Source organism: Podarcis melisellensis (assembly GCF_964234715.1).
Source record: "Podarcis melisellensis genome assembly, chromosome: 16".
NCBI classification, from domain to species: Eukaryota; Metazoa; Chordata; class Lepidosauria; order Squamata; family Lacertidae; genus Podarcis; species Podarcis melisellensis.
In genome coordinates this window covers 30,796,658-30,815,937 of record NC_138533.1, presented here as the reverse complement: position 1 = coordinate 30,815,937, position 19,280 = coordinate 30,796,658, and the positions used below count along the sequence as shown (strand labels likewise).

At 43.9% G+C, this 19,280-nt stretch overlaps 1 protein-coding gene across 3 annotated transcripts in view; it reads right to left on the bottom strand.

Annotated features, from left to right (window-relative positions):
* Nucleotides 1–19,280, bottom strand: part of TANGO2 (transport and golgi organization 2 homolog) — a gene marked incomplete at its 5' end in the record, with an annotated part of 85,052 nt that overhangs the window by 61,051 nt on the left and 4,721 nt on the right. The window contains one exon of one of the 3 annotated variants that reach the window (XM_081893440.1): nt 4,800–4,925. The exons of the other annotated variants lie outside the window; for them this stretch is intronic. Of the gene's footprint in view, nt 1–4,799; nt 4,926–19,280 lie in introns of those variants that run through there. 3 annotated transcript variants of the gene reach the window in all.

The window sequence follows — 19,280 nt, the reverse complement described above, 5'->3', positions numbered from 1 at the left end:
AGTTGAACAGAAGCTCCTCGGGCAGTTAATAAAATCAGCATAAATATCACATCATAGTAATTGGATATAGCAAATTTAAAAAACAACTAAGGACAGACAGGTCAGGAGCTGCTCAGCTACTGGTAAGTCTGAAATCTGAACATTAGCATTCTAATCGGCTGAAAGCCATCTTGGGGCAAGGGGGAAGGTATTTTTTTTTTTTGCGAGTCTAAAAGCTGAGTTTCTTTGGGCAAGTGCCACGTGCGAGAAGGTCCTGGATCTCAGATTCACCTGCTGTGCCTTAAATGGAACAAGTTTTCCTTGAAAGATCTTAAGAGACAAGAGAAGAGGCATTTTTAAGTGAACACCAGAATCCTGAGGGTGTTAGTTAGTGTTTTGCAAGTGACAGAGGCTGTGTACCCACGACCACTTAATCTGGCTTCATCATGCTCCCATTGCTGGTTTTAAGCTGAGGACACAATCCATAGGATTCCTGTAGCTTCTTGAGAAATACTCCAGTCTGGTGCACTTTCCCTCAAACCAGCTTCCATCTGATTTGAAAGAGCTGCAGGTAAGCTGTGGCGTGTACATTGGACATGCTCAGATGACAGCTTTGATGAATTGGAGTTTGGCATGTGGAAACAAATCAGGTGATGGGCACTGTGTGAAGACATCTCTCTGGCCCCTACCTGGTCCGTGCAGCGATGGTAAGACTGCAATGTGCAACACAGCAGAGGGAAATTACCTTGCCATGTTTCAAGCCCCTAAAGTGTAAATACTACACAAACAATACACACAGCACAGTATTAAATATCTGATGACTTGCCATGCAGAAAATGTGTTCATTGCATACCCCCAGCCGATGAATGACACAAGGCATGAAGCACAAGGCATGAAGAAAATATCTTAAACAGAACGGCATTCTGCAATGTGAATACACATGGGTCTTGTTTTAGTGTTTCAAAATTAAGAACCATGGTTTCATCACTCTCACCCCTTGGAAGACAGCCAAGGAAGTATCCATGACAAGTCATTCCCCTGCTTCTCTCCAAACTCCTATAAACATGCATCTCGAAAAGGCATCAAAACAAAATTTACAATTCCAAAGCAAGTTACAGCCCTCTCTGGTTGAAGCGTGGCATGCTGAGAGGTTAACATTTAACAGATTTCCAGAGAGATTAGCAATGTTGCAGCAAAAACAGCCAAAGAGTCTTGTGGCACCTTCAAGACAAATTGACTGTGGCACAAGTTTTTGCGGACTCAATTCCACTTAAAGAGACAAAAGTTCCTTAATCATTCCACACATGTTAATTAGTTTACCAATGCCAGGCTATCTGTGATATCTATGACTGTTTCTTCAAAATGGTTCATTGCCCCACTATAAATATTAGTAATACAATCATCTCAGCAATTGTCACCCATCTGCTACTGTAAAGGTGGCTATTTAACACACATTTAAACTCTAATAATCACTGATTTCAGTATCTCCTGGCAATTCAACTCTCACCTTACAATTTTCTGCTGTATATATCGTATTTTTCGCTCTATAAGACGCACTAGACCATAAGAGGCACCTAGTTTTTGGAGGAGGAAAACAAGAAAAAAATTATTCTGAATCTCAGAAGCCAGAACAACAAGAGGGATTGCTGTGTAGCCTGCATTCACTCCATAAGATGCACACACATTTCCCCTTACTTTTTCGGAGGGAAAAAGTGAGTCTTATAGAGCAAAAAATACGGTACCTGCCAACTAAGATTTCACCACATGCTTCTGTCAAAGGGGGGCTCGAGTCCACAAAAACTTACGCCACAACAAATTTGTTAGCCTACTTCTGTAAGACATCTTGATTAAAATTAGCAGGAAATTCCAGAGGCCTGTATGGAAGGCTCCCTCCCAACCCCAACCCCCCGCCCCAATCTCCCACCAAAGGAAGTGGATGTAACAAGTTTAAGGACAGATGTCAGATAACTATAAGCAGCAACAGCATTTCGTTGGGAACCCTGCCAGCAAATTAATTGGATTACTCAATCAAAGGAAACTGTTGACAGTTAATGGCTTGCAAAGACTCATGAGGGTTGCTTTACGGGAGATTTTCGTCTCCGTTTGCCGATTAAAATGCACTACTGAGTGGCGAAGTTTACTTCGGCAAGTAGAAGTTAATTTGGTTCCAGTATTAAAGCCAAAGCAGCTGTTTGCATCAAGCTGGTGCCTGCCGCAAGGCTCCGAGAAAAGCTGCTTGGCACAAACCAACGATCTCAAGAGCTCAAAACAAGAGCGAGACTCTTACTCCCTGCAAAGTTAGTACTGCTGGGATACCGGAGACTGCTTTTCAGCTTTTTGGTGTTGATGCTTTCATAACCACTGGTGGTGGATCATGCAAAAGATTCTCCTGGTAGGTGTTCTTAGACCTGGACCAACACCCTCCCCCACAACCAACGGCCCACTGGAGATCCTTTGGTGTTGGGGAGCCTAGATAATCGCTGGCCAGGGTAAAAGCCAACCCTGTCAGGTAGCACTGCTTCCATCCCTACTATCCCCCAACCTGAGCTAGGGGAAACTCAAGATTGTTCTCTGGGTGTCCTTGGAATTCACAAAGATAAGAGCCAATTAAACCACTCACTGTCTTTTGAGCCCCAAGTCTACGCTTTATTTGGCAGCACAGAACCAAGAGGCCAGGTATCAGATTCGGAGACACACTTACTTCAAGAAGCCACACCAGGATAAATGCAATGCTTTAAGGAGCTTATAAATACAAGCATTTATAATAGAAGACAGTTAAGAAAAGACTTAAACAGCATAGACATAGCTTTGGGAATTTGAGTATGAAACAGAAAATAACAAAGCTAGCTTGCCTCACCCTAATACAAACCATTAGAGTCGTGGACCCAGGGGCAGAGGCATCCTGTTTCACCACTCGAGGCGAAATAGGAAGTGCCATGCTGTCCTGCCGTTGCTTCTGCCACCACCAATCTGCTTCTGCTGCCACTATGTGCCCTGCCATATCCACTGCTGGCAGAGAAGCTGTGCCACCCTTGGCACCGATTTCAGGAAAGATTGTGCTGATTTGGGGGAAAATCTCTTGCACTCCGCAAAATCTAGTGCCAGCTTTTCTGTCAGAGGTGGCAGGGCATCCATGGGTGTGCCACCTGGGGCAGTGGCCTTGCCCTGCCTAATGGCTAGATCAGCTCTGCATGGACCCCACCAAACCGGCAAGCTGCATCCAGGCATACACAGCTGTTGCAATTCACAATCCTCATGCAACTGGGATCTGGCTGTGCTCATGACCTCCAAGCCTGATCACCTGTTCAAACCCTCCTACAATAGTCTGCATCCTTCTCACCACTTTTTAAGTTTACCTTTTCCCCCCCCCATCTTTCCCCCTTTCATTTAGTTAAATATTTGCACTGATTCAGTACTGTCCTGCCATATACAGACAGTGACCCCCCAGCAGCACGAAGGCTGCACCTGTGTGGTCCCGTTCACACACTATTCCATATCCTGACTACACACACACACACACACACACACACACACACACACACACACACAAACACAAAGTATATTCAAATAAGTCAGCAAAGCATCCAGCAGAAAATAGATTGCATGGTGTTTGGGCACTGGGGCATATAATGATGGTTTGGCACAGAGAATGATGAATGAGGCACAACCAGCAGCCAACCAGCACAGAAGAAAGCAGAGGAAAGGGGATGAAGTGGAGAGGTGGGTGGGAAATTGCTCTACCCAAAGGTGTGATTTGCAGCTTTATCAGGGTGATGCACTTGGAAAGAACAGGCAGATTTCAAGAGTGGTGTTGCACAAAGTGGAGGAAGAACCCAGAAAGGAAGATCTGGTTTGGGTGGGGTGGGGAATAAAATATACATAGGAAGTTATCTTATACCACGTCAGACCATTTGGTCCATCTAACTCAGCATTGCCTACACATTTCCTGCCATACCTGGAGATGCTGGGGGTTGAAACCAGGTGCTCTGAGCACAAAGTGGATGCTCTAGCACTGAGCTACCTCTAATATGAAGCTGTCTTGCATCAAGCAACACCAACTTGCTTAGTAGTGCTGCTATGAGATGACCCTTCTTTGGAGGTCTTTAAGCAGAGGCTTGACAACCATATGTCAGGAGTGCTCTGATGGTGTTTCCTGCTTGGCAGGGGGTTGGACTCGATGGCCCTTGTGGTCTCTTCCAACTCTATGATTCTATGACCCTTCTGACTGCAGGTGCCAGGGATTGAATCTGGGGCCTTCTACGCACAAAGCATCTGATCAACTACTCACAGAGCTACAACTATTCCGCCTCCACCCGCACAAGGCAACACAATGCGGCAGGATCACCATAGGCTGATTACAAGAGCAGATGGTGAAAGGGTCACTGTGAGCAAACCCAAGCTCATTTGCACTCCCACTACTGCTCTGTATCTTAATCTTAAATTTCTTCCATTCATGAAGTTGGTAGCTATAGGAAATCAAATGCAAAAATGCCTTGGTGCCTGAATGAAAACAACAACAACTCAAGTATATGGTGCATCTATAGGAAGAGGATGCAACCCATAATTTTAGCTGCAGTTTTCAGCCAATCCACATCAAAGAGGAGGGGGGAAAACATATTTCTGTTGCCTTTCACTACAGGACTTTTGATCTGGCAGTACTCTAGCCGTTGAAAACTCTGCCCAAAGGAATAGATGGTTTAAATGTTTCAGAAACGCAGATATAAGTCCAACTGAGTTTTAATAGCTAGCGGGGACACATTTCACCACTTTTTTTATGTATCCAAAATCATTCCAGCCGCATCTCTCCTTTTTTCACTTACCAGTTGGGGATTCAGAAACCACAGGTCATTCGTACAGCCCTCAAGCAGTGACCCAGCCTGTTTGACTCCAAAGAGTGAAGAGAGACAGTTGCAGAGAGACAGTCAGACTCCTAGAAAGAGGAACCGGATGTCTTGTTCCCAAAGAAATCACAATTTTTGTTGACAAAAGAAAAAGCTGGCTCGAAGGATGGGGTGGGGAGAGAAAGGAAACTAGGTCAAAAGTACAAGCAGCTTTTTTTTACTTGTTTTGACGAATGCAGCTATTTTTTCACTCTTTATCTAAAGCAATGGAAGAAAGCATCAAAATACCAGTTTCTCTCTCTCTCTCTGAAGGACCATGGACACAATGGTATTTCATATGCTTCTTTGTATGCAAAAGGATCCAACTTCAATCCCTGGTACAGTGGTACCCCGCAAGACTAACGCCTCAGAAGACGAAAAACTCGCTAGACGAAGGAGTTTTTCATTTTCTTAGCCGCTTCGCAAGACGCATTTCCCTATGGGCTTGTTTCGCAAAACGAAGCTTGCCCCGCAAGCTCCGGGGATAGCGGGGAAGCGCAGCGCGCCTTCCCCTCTCTCCCCGGACCCCTTTTGAACCAAGGGGCGGCAACGGGGAGAAGCGATCTTCTCCCCGCCGCCCCTTGCTTTAAACAGGTCCGGGGACAGAGGGGAAGGCGCGCACGCCTTCCCCTCTGTCTCTGGAGATTGCGGGGCAGGCAACGGGGAGAAGCAATCTTCTCTCCGCCGTCCCTTGCTTTAAACAGGTCCGGGGAGATTGCGGGGCAGGCAATGGGGAGAAGCAATCTTCTCCCCGCTGCCCCTTGCTTTGAACAGGTCCGGGGACAGAGGGGAAGGCGTGCGGCGCTTCCCCTCTGTCCCCGGACGGTCTCTATAGGAACTCATTGATTGATTTTCAATGCATTCCTATGGGAAACCGTGCTTCGCAAGACGAAAAACTCGCAAGAAGAAAAAACCTGCGGAACGAATTAATTTCGTCTTGCGAAGCACCACTGTATTTTCAGGTAGGACTAGGAGGGTACTTCTACCCGAGGCCCTGGAATGCTGCTACAATTCAGGACAGGCGATATCAGGCTTTAGATAGACCAATTGTCTGGTTTGCTATAAGACAGCTCCCTATGATCCTCTAACATCAAGCAGATTGGTGCCTGAGGAAAGGAAGTACAGAAGAATCTCAGGTCTATTGATAAACTGCACCACTCAAGATGAGGAGGCCCTCTGCCTGGTTCCCTGTAGCTTCACTTCTTGCAGTGAGGGAACTGCCAGAAGGCCCTCGGGGCTGGATGTTTGTCAGGCTGAACGATGGGGGTGGAGACACTCCTTCAGGTATACAGGGCTGAGGCCGTTTAGGGCTTCAAAGGTTGGCACCAACACTTTGAATTCTGCTCGGAAACGTGCCAGGAGCCAATGTAGGTCTTTCAGGACCGGTGTGATAATGGTCCCTGCGGCTGCTCCCAGTCACTAGTCTAGCTGCCACATTCTGGATTAGTAGTAGTTTCCAAGCCAACTTCCTATGGGATGATGATAGTCATAGTTCAAGATCACCTGGAGATCACCAGGTTGATTACCCCTGCTCTAGAGCTTTGCACGAGAAAATGTGAAAATCCAGAGGCATTGCTCTGCTTGCAAGAGGGTGAGCATCCGAAGAGCACTTCACAAAGTACAGTGGTGCCCCACAAGATGAATGCCTCGCAAGACGGAAAACCCGCTAGACGAAAGGGTTTTCCGTTTTGGAGGTGCTTCACAAAACGAATTTCCTATGGGCTTGCTTCGCAAGACGAAAATGTCTTGTGAGTTCCTGCGGGGTTTTTCCCCTCCTCCCCCTTTTTCCCAAGCTGCTAAGCTTATCCGCTAAGCCGCTTATCAGCTTATCCGCTAAGCCGCTTATCAGCTTATCCGCTAAGCCGCTTATCAGCTTATCCGCTAAGCCGCTTATTGGCTGATCCGCTATGCCGCTTATCAGCTGATCCGGTAAGCCCGCTAAGACGCTAATAGCGCTAATCCGCTAATGGGCTTGCTTCGCAAGACGAAAAAACCGCAAGACGAAGAGACTTGCGGAACGGAGTCTTTTCGTCTTGCGAGGCACCACTGTATCATGTTACTGCAAACAGCCCTTGCAGCTGTGATCCTTCTGTTCATGGTTCCTTGGACCCAATCCATGATTACAGTTATAAACTTGCAGCTTTCGAATTCCGGGGCTGTGGAGATGGCAATGGTGTACACAGTAACCATATTGCTCTCCAATATGTTTGCTCCCCAAGGAGCAAACACGTTCTCCAGGGCGCAGTATTTTATGAAGGGTAAAAGCTGGGCCAGAAGCTTCACAATGGCTGGCACTTATATTCCACTGCAGTGCATAAGGGTACCAGGCGGAATAATCGTAATAGGAAGCACTTGCCTTACAGCACTAAAATAATGGATTGAATTCTTCACAGGACAAATTGCAACTTATCAAGCCCAAGTCATTCCACATTCCACCGCTTGTCTTCTTTAAGAATTCATGCTGCTTTATGCAAACATACATTTTTCATAAAGCCACCATCACAACTTGCACAAAGGAAGAAAACTGTAGTCTGTTCTCAACACCAAGAATCTGTGGTGAGTATCTTTTGTTAGTTAATAGTCTCAGCACAGGTCTTTAATGTGCTTTGAACAGAGAGAGCAGCAGCAGCCAAAGACTTGATGTTTAACCAATTAGGTTATTGGAAGGCTTCATCATCATTGCAGGCAGGTCAAAATCGCACGCACCAAGAACCAGAGCAGCATTCTGAGTAAAAATAGGCAGGCAAGAGTGGAAGCTGGCAGTCTATACAGTCGTATCTCGGAAGTTGAACGGAATCCATTCTGGAAGTCGTTCGACTTCCAAAACATTCGGAAACCAAGGCGCAGCTTCCAATTGGAGGCAGGAAGCTCCTGGAGCCAATCAGAAGCCGTGGAACCCACGTTGGACATTCCAGATCCAAAGAACGTTCGCAAACCGGAATACTCACTTCTGGGTTTGCGGCATTTGGGAGCCAAAACGTTTGACTCGCAAGGTGTTCGACTTCCGAGGTACGGCTGCATATTTAAAGGTGAATTTTAAAACTCTTTTTTTTACAGTTTATATGTGCTATGTATAGGGATGGGCGTATCTGTCAAATCTGGGTTCTCTCAGTTTCTAGTTGTTCCTCTCTTAAATTCAGTTTCCGCATTAGCTTGTGAACCGTTTCCCCCACCCCCAGTCCTCCCAAAAATTCATCAGTATTTTAATCCGAATTTACCTTGATATACACAAGTTTATATGCAATTTTGCCTAATGTACTTTTCCTCCACAGCAAATTCCCCGAATATAATGCATTTCTATATATGACTTTCACTAATACATGCCTCTTCACGTATACTTTATCTTAATGTATGCATTTTTACACACATTACTCGGCTGGATGACTTCACTGCAAAATTTGGAGAAGTGCAAATTTTAAAGATGCCAATGTGTATTGCTTTGGAAAGTGTGAAATGGGTATTTTCACCATTAAATGTGAGCTGAAATGTGTGTGCCATATTCAGCACACGAGTGAGAAGGATGCAAACACATGGTCCTACTGTCACAGCTTGTATCCAAAATGCACAGGCCTTGACAGGCCGTCAACAAACTAGCCTTCAAGCAATTAGCTAAAGCCTTTTTGTGCATCTCGAAATGCAGCAGAGAAACAAGCAATATCGACATAGACTGACAACCTGTTACCAGGGTCAGGGGCCTGCAGTCCTGCAGGTGTCACTGGACTCCCATCACGTCCGACAAGCATAGCCAACGGTCAGGGATGATTGGAGACGTAGTTCACAAACACCTGGAGGGCCCTAGATTCCCCACCACTGCTCTATTAGTTTACCGGAGTGTCTAGATCCTGATCATTACTGTCTTTTACCCCCTTATAATTTGATATAGAACGGCGTCATCTCACTCACCTCTGCAAGCCGCTGCAATTTGCTGAATATTACTACAAACCTCTAAAGTCATTATTAATGAAGCTCCCTCTACAGCAGTAGCTACAGAGAGACCAGAGTAGAATGAGATATAAATCATAAAGTGATGGGCACATTAAAGCTGACATTTCCAATATTTTGCCTGTCTCACATCGCTGCTTCTCGTTATCACCCTTTGTTCCATATTTTATTTATTCTATGTGATTAACTTTATATGGATCTGTTAAAAACATGACAGCTTAACATTGTTATAATAATTGAAATCTATTTCAGAGCCTTGATTTGCCAGTTTGTTGTTCAACAACAACAAATACTCACTTAGCGGCCTTTGGATAAAGAAGTGCATTGGAAAGCTTATGTAAAAGCAAAGACCAAGTTTGCATTTGATTTTTAAGATGCAACGAGAAAATAAAGGGGATGGGAAGGGATGCACACAACTGCGTCTTTACTAACACAATCAAAGGAAGGCAATGAAATGTTTTTTAAATATTTTGCTCCCCATACTTACTAAAATGAATACTTGAAACAAAGAAAACTACTTCAACTCCTTTGAGTATACCAGAGGGACATGGACCAAGGAGAGTTCATGTGATTAAAAGAACCATCCTAGATAGCTCAGTTGTGCAAAATCAATATTGAAGAATCATTTATTGTTAAATGATGTGGTCAGTTGAATGAGTTCCTACTTTAACAAGCACAGCTTGGATATCCAGGTACCTTTTGGCTTTTACCTGAAATCTGTTTTCCCCATTCCTGGTAGTTTCTACTGCACAATTACAGTGGTACCTCGGGTTAAGTACTTAATTCGTTCTGGAGGTCCATACTTAACCTGAAGCACCACTTTAGCTAATGGGGCCTCCTGCTGCTACCGCGCCGCCGGAGCACGATTTCTGTTCTCATCCCGAAGCAAAGTTCTTAATCTGAAGCACTATTTCTGGGTTAGCAGAGTCTGTAACCTGAAGCGTATGTAACCTGAGGTACCACTGTACAAGGATCAAATTTGTGTATACCTTTCCATGAACTGGTTTGTTGCAGTTCCTTATGTACATCCCAATAGAGAAATATGCTTTTTCCTTGAAAGAAATTATTTTCAATCATATTGAGGGCTGCAAAATTTGTTCTGGAAAGTAAGGAATTCTGATCTCAGCATTTAAGAGACACTGAGATGTTTTGATTTTGATAACTCACTTGATATGAAAAGCACAAGGCTGCAATCCTAACCCCCACTTACCTGAGAGTAAGCACTACTGAATGCAGTAGGACTTACTTCTTAGTTGGCTTGCTCTGTCAGGAGTACACCTCAGTATATCTATTTCTTGATATGGTAATGGTAACTAATGACTAATAAATGACTAAATATTGATATTTCTTGACTTTATGTGATGTACATTCCTAAGAATTTGGGTAGGGGTCCAGCACAACTTTGTAAGCACATCAAGGGGTCAATGAACTTAAGAGGTTTGGAAAACTCTGCTTTAAACAGTTATTTCTGAACCTTATGTACACAACTGTGGCATGGAGCCCACACACTGGAACACACAGGAATGCCTTTCACAAGCTATGATAAAGGGAGCTTGGGAAGAGAAGGCTATGGCAACAGTGAAATCTGTGGGATTGAGGGATCAAGAGCCAAGACACAGCCATTTCCCTGTCTGTGGAGGTGGGTGGGTTGAGAGAGAAAGCGATGAATATATGGGCATGAAAAAAGAACGTGTGCCAAAGACGGCTGAGAGACATACATTGAGGGAGATGTAATAGGGACAGGGGCTGAGAGTCTTGGCAACACTTTTCATCCCCTTTGCCAGTCCCAAAAATTGGCTTCTAGTGTCGTTCACGGCAATTAAAATGAGATACAAGGAACAATATAAAACCCTGTTGGGGTGGTGGTTCTTGGCTATGCCCACACATGATGGAAGGATGCCTGGACAAAGCCTCTGCTCATTCTGACAGCCATAGCATCTGTGACAAACACTGCAGATGATCCATAGAATTCCACAAATTCTCAACATACCAATTGGTTCTCTGCAAACATTATAGGCAAGAAATTAAGATACAGCAAATCCAGAGCTGGGGAATCTAAGGGTCGCTGAACTACAACTCCCATCATCCATGACAACCAATCGTGCTGGTTAGGGCTGATGGGAGTTGGGAGCCTAACAATCTATGGAGGTGGGATACAACCTCATCCTTGCATTAAGCAAAGCAAGATCTAACTGCAAAACACGGTATGTATACAGCTATTAGGCGTGGTCAGGATACGGCACTTGTACACGATATGGAAGTGCTTGTGCACTCAATGCCACTACCATCATCCTGGTGCTGCCCTTGCTGCCCTCAGCCTTGCTACATCCTCACCCCAGCACATGGCAGCAGTCCACATAGTGCGCCGTGACCGAGGTATGGACCTTCATAACACTGGTGTTCAACCCTCAGCCAAATCGTACAATTATTTTATTTATTTATTTATTTATACCCCGCCCATCTGGCTGGGCTTCCCCAGCCACTCTGGGCGGCTTCCAAAAAGCAATACCCTACTGGTTAATTATTATTTTTTTTTAGAAGAGAAGGTGAAAAGGGGAGAGCCCACAGCTTATTGGTAGAAGACATGCTCTGCACGCAGAAATCCCAGGTTCACTTGGCAGGTCCAGCTAAAAGCAGGGTTTCTCAAACTAGGGACTCCAGCTGTTTTTGGCCTACAACTCCCATCATCCCTAGCTAGCAGGACCAGTGGTCAGGGATGATGGGGACTGTAGTCTAAAAACAGCTGGAGACACAGGTTTGGGAAACCCTGAGCTAAAAGGATAGCATATGATGGAAATGACCTCTGCTCAAGACCTGGAGAGCTACTGGCAGTCAGAACAGACAATACTAAGCTTAGGTCCACCTTCGCAGCTTGGTATCTTTTGGATGTCTAGGTCTACTGCTCCCATCAACCCTGGTCAGCATGACTAATAATCAGGGATGATGGGTAGTCCAAAACATCAGGAGGGCACCAGGTTGGGGAAGGCCATGCTTGAAGCAGAATTGGTCTAACTTGGTCTAAGGCAGCTTCCTGGCTCTTATGCTTCTTCTTATGCTGCAGGAAACCCTTGGGAATGAGTCATTGATCTACTCCAGCATACAGTGGTACCTCGGGTTAAGTACTTAATTCGTTCCAGAGGTCCGTTCTAAACCTGAAACTGTTCTTAACCTGAAGCACCACTTTAGCTAATGGGGCCTCCTGCTGCTGCCGCGCCGCCGGAGCACGATTTCTGTTCTCATCCTGGAGCAAAGTTCTTAACCCGAGGTAATATTTCTGGGTTAGCGGAGTCTGTAACCTGAAGCGTCTGTAACCTGAAGCGTATGTAACCCGAGGTACCACTGTATTCTCAAGACAGCAGTCCTCAAACTTGCGATAAGATAGAAGTATTTGTAGAAGGGATCACAACTCAGCAGTGAGCACATGCTTCCCATACATTCAATGCCAGGATCAATCCCCGGTATTTCCAGTTGCAAGGACCCAAATCAAGGACTCTACCGCTGAGCTGTGGTCCTTTCTTGGAAACAGGGGTCAAGTAGATGCTGATAGGAAAGACCCCTACCTGAGACCCCGGTGAGGCAGTAGAAAACACAGAGGCAGAAGGGCAAATAGTCTGCTACAAGGGGGCTTCCTGTATCGCTAAGGAGACTGTAGGAATTAAAACCTTTTGTCTTTGAAAATAGTGGATCTCAATGTGACACGCTAGAATTGAAGACAGGCCCTATGTTTAATCAGGTTGAAGTCTACAGGTTTAAAGTATTCTAATGCTACTCCAGAATTCAACTACAAATTAATTACAGTAGTACCTCGGGTTACGAACTTAAGGTCCGTTCTTAACTCGAAACCGTTCTTCACCTGAGACAAGCTTTCACTAACGGGGCCTCCTGCTGGCGCCGCACCACCGGCGCGTGATTTCCGTTCTCATCCTGGGGCAAAGTTCTTAACCTGGTACAACTTCCGGGTTAGCGGAGTTTGTAAACCCAAAGTGTTTGTAACCCGAGGTGTTTGTAACCCGAGGTACCACTGTACTATTGACAACTAGTCCTGCTTACATTTTAGTATATGGCATAACATTTCAATTCTCACTGATTCATTAAAATGGTCAGCTTTTAAAGTGATTCTGAAAACAGAAAAATGGGTATTTCAACAACAAAACTTGGGTTTTTTGCACAATTCTCCCGGCTGAGGAATGACCACATATGCTTTCTGTGTGGTATAAATATTGCACAATGGTTGGGGGGGATGCTTAAGGGCAGCTTTATTATGCAGTGCCAGAAACAGATGGCCAGAAGAAGAGTTATGCTTGAGAATTGTGGAGGGGGTGGGGAATCATAGCAGCAGTCATGAGTATTTATCGCTTTTCACAGTTACCAGGTAAAACATTGATCAATTCTTTCAGCTGTTACCCAACAGCATTAATTTCTTGTTTCCCCCTCTTGCTTTTGTACTAAATAAGAAAGCCATTTATTAAGCCCTAAAGATGTGTAGCAATTCATTTACAACTCCAAATCCAGTCACACCTGTAAAGTACTGCTGCTTGTATAGTTCTACAGCTTGGGAAACAAATTAAACTTTGGCACATACTTAAATTTTAACGTGCATTTGATTCACAACACTTGCTTGTTTTTATGGGCACACAACACGCGCGCTTCCACTTGGCTTAAGCTTACCGCAAAATTCCTATCTTCTAAGTATACAAAACATGGATTGAATAAATATAGGAGCCAGAGGAACTGGAATAATCTAATTTTGAATACTATCTGAGAAACACCTTGTCACAGTTCTGAGTCCAATTCACTGAAATAAACAGGGATTATGCCTTAGCCTAGTGCTGTTCTTTGAAAATTCCCCTATATTTCAACTGAGATTAAAGATAGTTCTGATGGGTTGTGCTATATGAAGGCTGGTGTGGTACAATGCATTACACTGGGAACTACTATATTTAAACTACTTCAACAAAATAAGTAATATAACATCTACAACAATGTAAGAGGATTCACTTATTTTTACTAGAATCCTAATACCATATAAAGCATATACATTCACTTTTAAAATGATTTTCAATATCCACCCCGTTTCACTCAATGCCCAGGTGAGTTTACTTATAACAGATGTATCATGTAGTTGAATGTGCCATTTTCTTAATGTAGTCATTTGAAAATTCCTCAGGTATTGTTAAATCTTGGTGCTACAATGATGTAAAACATAATCCATTCTTTTACTTCCGGTACAGTCCATTTTAATATTTAAAATATTGAATACTTTTTAAGGTAGAAACTTAACTTTCCAAAAGCACATATTTGCCTTCAGAATCCTCTAGCACTGCCATAAGATCACAACCAGTGAACAAAGTCCCTTCCCTTCAGAAGCTTCCAATCATTTTTATATTATAATTAGCTCTTGATACCACTGCAATATCATTTTTTAAAATTATGTTCCTTTAATCGTATTTGATATTGTAATAGGGTTGCAATAGCAATGATATCATTTTTAAACTATTTTCATGTATTACAAAAGCTGCTTTATTCATTTACTTCTTAATTACTGTGACATGTGTCATTACTACCAATTTTATATACTACATTTATACCTCACCTCTTTCTCCACAACAACCCTGTGTGGTAAAAGGTAAAGGACCTCTGGAGTCTAGTCAAAGGCGACTATGGGGTTGCGGCGCACATCTTGCTTTCAGGCTGAGGGAGCCGGCACATTTGTCTGCAGACAGCTTTCCTGGTCATGTGGCCAGCATCACTAAACCGCTTCTGGTGCAATGGAACACCGTGACGGAAACCAGGGCGAACAGAAACGCCATTTACCTTCCCACCACAGCGCTGCTTTCAAACTGCTAGATTGGCAGGAGCTGGGAAAGAGAAAGGGGAGCTCACCCTGTCTCAGGGATTTGAACCGCCGGTTCTGATCGGCAAGCGCAAGAGGCTCAGTGGTTTAGACCACAGCGCCACCCGTATCCCGTGTGGTAGATTAGCCTGGTCTCCCAGGTCCCTACTCTGACACTTTTAACCACTACAGCACACTGGCTTTAAGGCGATTGTGATGGCACATGAAGTCCAATACAGCTTGGTACTCATTTACTTAAAGGATAGTCTGTCCCTTTTTCAGCTTAAAGGTAAAGGGAGCCCTGACCATTAGGTCCAATCGTAGCCGACTCTGGGGTTGCGGTGCTCATCTTGCTTTATTGGCTGAGGGAGCCGGCGTACAGCTTCCGGGTCATGTGGCCAGCATGACTAAGCCGCTTCTGGTGAACCAGAGCAGCGCACGGAAACGCCGTTTACCTTCCCGCCGGAACGGTACCTATTTATCTACTTGCACTTTTGGGTGTGCTTTCAAACTGCTAGGTTGGCAGGAGCAGGGACTGAGCGATGGGAGCTCACCCTGTCACAGGGATTCGAACCGCTGACCTTCTAATCGGCAAGTCCTAGGCTCTGTGGTTTAATCCACAGCGCCACCCGCATCCCATACTTTATCAGCTTACCTGTCTGAAAACCATCAGTGGATACCCTTCTTTGTGCTACATGGCCTGGTGAGATTTGTTATGCTGAGACATGGGAGAGTGATTTCTCTGAGCTGGCAACCAAATTATGGAATGCCTTCCTCTCTATGATCTACCGGGAGCTGACTTTTTGCTTTCCAGTGCCAGGTGTTGATAATGTGTTACTCCCTGGACTGCATGCTAAAATGTAGTTGGCTGTGTTCCGTAGACCAGTGGCTCCCAATTGGTGCTCCGCGGACCCCTGGAGGTCCATGGCACCATTCATGTAACAAAAAACTACCATAGAGGTATCAAAATTTTCAAAAGTAGGGGGTCCATGGCTTGGCTTTTGAAAAAGAGCGGGTCTGCAGTACTTAGTTAATTGGGAACCACGGGCTACAGACTGTTAAGAGGCTGATTTGCTTTATCTGTCCTCATTTTATTGTATAATTCTATATATTGTTGGTTGTGGGGTTTTTAAATTGCTGATTGCATCCCACCCACCCACCCTGGGATGGATTGCAATGAAAGGCATATCACACATACTTTAAATAAATTAAAATATTATTGTCATTTAAGGGTCACATACTCCACATGGCCAAGAATATACAAAGAGGCTGCAGCAAGAGTTAAACACTAGCCTCACAGTAAAGACTCTCCACTGGATGACACCAGCAGCTATGTGAATACACTTTACCAAGAATACCAGAAGGCTGGACGCTGCTGGAATATCTAGTCAGTTTTCACAACCAGCCAGCATCCGGGGCAGACCTCACCATAAAGTAAGTGTGAAAATAGTTAGATGATAGATTCCAGATTTCCATGCCTCCAGTCTCCATTTCCGTATGTCACAAAAAGGCTCGATGGGTCATTATTTTGCTTCAGAAGCAAAGTATCTCTTAAGGCCAGCTCTGACAGCATGTACAGTTGTATTGTCAGACAATGATCATCACAAGTACATCAGCAGAAAACCGCTACCTCTAAAGCTGTCGCACGCAGCACCCAAGGCTGACTGAAGACATTTATTCTTTAACTCTCACTGTAGTCAAAGGTTACTTACAACCTGCAGATGGAAGCTGACTTCAAAAGAGCTTTGAAGAATCAAGGTCAGAGAGAGCTAATGCCCTGAGGATTTAGAGCAGTCACGAAAAGGCATTGGCACATACAACTAATTATACACATTGGTTGGTGGCTATTAGCTATGGCACCCATGTTCACGTAGCCTAATATATAAAAAATATGTAGATACTTATTTATAAATGGCTAACAAAAAGTGGTATGCAACACGCTTAACAAAAAATGAAGGTCAAAATACAATCAATAGAGCAAAACAAGTAATAATCAAATATATGCTAAGCAGCAAAAATGAGATACCAAGCCATATTGCTATTTCCCAAAGGTTTATTTAAAAAGAAATGTTTTTAACATGGGTCAGAAACCACAGATAGACTCATGTTGAATGTCCACAGGGAGTGTGTTCCAGAGTGTAGGCACCATTATGGGAAATGATCTCTTCTGAGTAACTGCCAGGTGGAGTTCATGAACGTGCAACCGTACCAGGAGGGCCTCTTTGAATGACCATCATGACCAGGAACAATAAGGGAGAAGGTGGTCTCTCACACAAACATGTTCTATACTAAGGGAACTCTGGGAGAGGTGAGTGAGGGGAAGTTCTGTTGTGCAGCCAGCTAGGACTGCTCATGCTAGTAGAACTGTTTAGTTTCACATTGCCTGTTATTATTTTTGGAGAGGGTTGTTTGAGATAGTGTAGAATACTGCCTTCCAGTGTTTAAAAACTGTGCTCACAATCAGTTGCACTCAGCTAAGTCCTACTCATAAGGAAACCTATTAGCTTCAATGGGTCTACTCTGAGTAGTAGCATACACTACCCATTAACAATATTTTATATGAAAAACAGTAAGAGAGGAACTAATATTGCAAACTAAGGGGGCAACTCTATATGCACTTATGTGGATAAGCAACCATGGAGTAAATGAGATTTAACTTATTCTGAGTTGACATGCATAGGAATTAGATATGCACAGGAAGAAGTGGGTAACTCAGCTGGTTAGAGCATAATGCCAAGGTTGCAGGTTTAATCCCCGTATGAGACAGCTGCATATTCCTGCATTGCAGGAGTTGGGTCCCATCCAACTCTACAATTCTATGATGCTATGATTGTCCTGTAAAACAGCGGGTTCTGCTGCTAAAACCCTAACCAGGTTTAGAAGAGAAATTTCTTAACTTATCAGTGAAAAGGGAGGAGGGGGTCCAGGCAGATATGCCAAGGAAGAAGCTGCAAGGTTTTTGAATGAAGACTCTCTCACATATCCCAACACACTTTTGCCTGAATAACTGTTAGAAGAGAATCTTCATCAGATCATAGGGGACTGGCACTATGATACAAGAGCTAGTGGTCCTTTAGATAGGGAGGACTTAAGCAATTTGGGGCTTTTGTTGTTTTTTAAGGGATGGCATCCAATTTCGTTGCACTTGTGCAATGTTGCACTTGTGTAATGACAATAAAGAATCTATCTATCTATCTTTAAACATGACCACAAACATCTTGAACTGTGCCTGGAAACTAAATGGTAACGAACACTCCTGCAAGCATGGGAATCCACAGGAATGTTTTGGGGCAGGTGCTGAGAGGAGGTAACAGGTCAATTTCTTACAAAAAAAGGAGTAGTGTCTGTACATTTGGCCTCATATCTCAGGTTTTACAAATGGTAGAAATGCAATGTTCTTTTAACGAAAGCTGGAAATTATGGTTGTGGGAGAGACACCATGGCCTCCCATGGCTGTAAGTATGCTTCCACCATGAACCTAGCTGCCACATTCTGGACCAACTACAGTTTCCAGAGACTTCTCAGAGGCTGCACCCATAACAGAGCATATTACAAATCCAGTCAAGGTAGGATTAGTCTAACCACTGCTAGGGGCATCCTGCTCAAGGATGCTAACTGGCTGTTATATCAATTAAGCTGGTATCTCTGTAAAATTCATCTGATTTCCCTTCTACTACTCACAAAACCAGATTACTCCAATATCAGAAAAGAGAATTGTTCAATGATTTTCAATTACCATCATTTGCTTACAATGAAATAAAGCCATTTTGCATTTAGTAAATTAACATTTAAAAGCTTATTTCTGAATATAGTCAACACTGACCATTTTGCATTCACCTTAATGCTTTCCTCGGGAGTACTGTTGAGTATTGTACTTAACAGCTTTCAGTTGCCTTCTGCAGGGTGAAATGGCCACGTGCTAACAACATTATACATAGTTCTACACATATTTAGCAAAAGGAAAACATTTTAGAACAGAAGTCACCAAGGAAAACACAAGCCTGTTCTTAAGAGTGCAGAATCTCCACTGGTTTGGTTTGCAGTACTAAAACACAACACCTTCAATCAATTATTTCCTAAAGGGCTGCTGATTTTGGCAAGAGCAGCAGGAAAGACAGCACTCTATCAATCACTGGCTTTGGAACAGGCATGGTATCATAACCTATTCCACTACAATATTCTGAAATAGGGGAGAATGCAGGCAACACAGATTTGCTCAAGGAACATGTGTGCAACCTGTGGCCCTCAAAAAGTTGGATTACAGCTCCTATCCCTGACCATTTGCAATGCTGGCTGGGGCTGATGGGAGTTGGAATCTAGCAACATCTGGAGGGCTACAGTTCTCCACCTCGGGCCTAAGGCATTTTAAAAATGTGTGATAGTGTATCAGAGCAATAAACTGAGCACTGTTTTCTAGCACAGACTTTTGAGGGAGATGCCACGCTAGAAACCTGGGTTCTGATACACTTGAATACCAAACTCTCATATTTTTTAAAAGGCAACATAAAAAGGTATAACATACAAACAAATCAGTCCTTTGCTGACAGGTAGTCCTGAGTACAGAGCTTCCATCCACAGAGTTCCCACGCATATCATGAAAAGCTCACTCATTATAGAACTGTAAAGCGCTGGGGATAGTTTGGGGT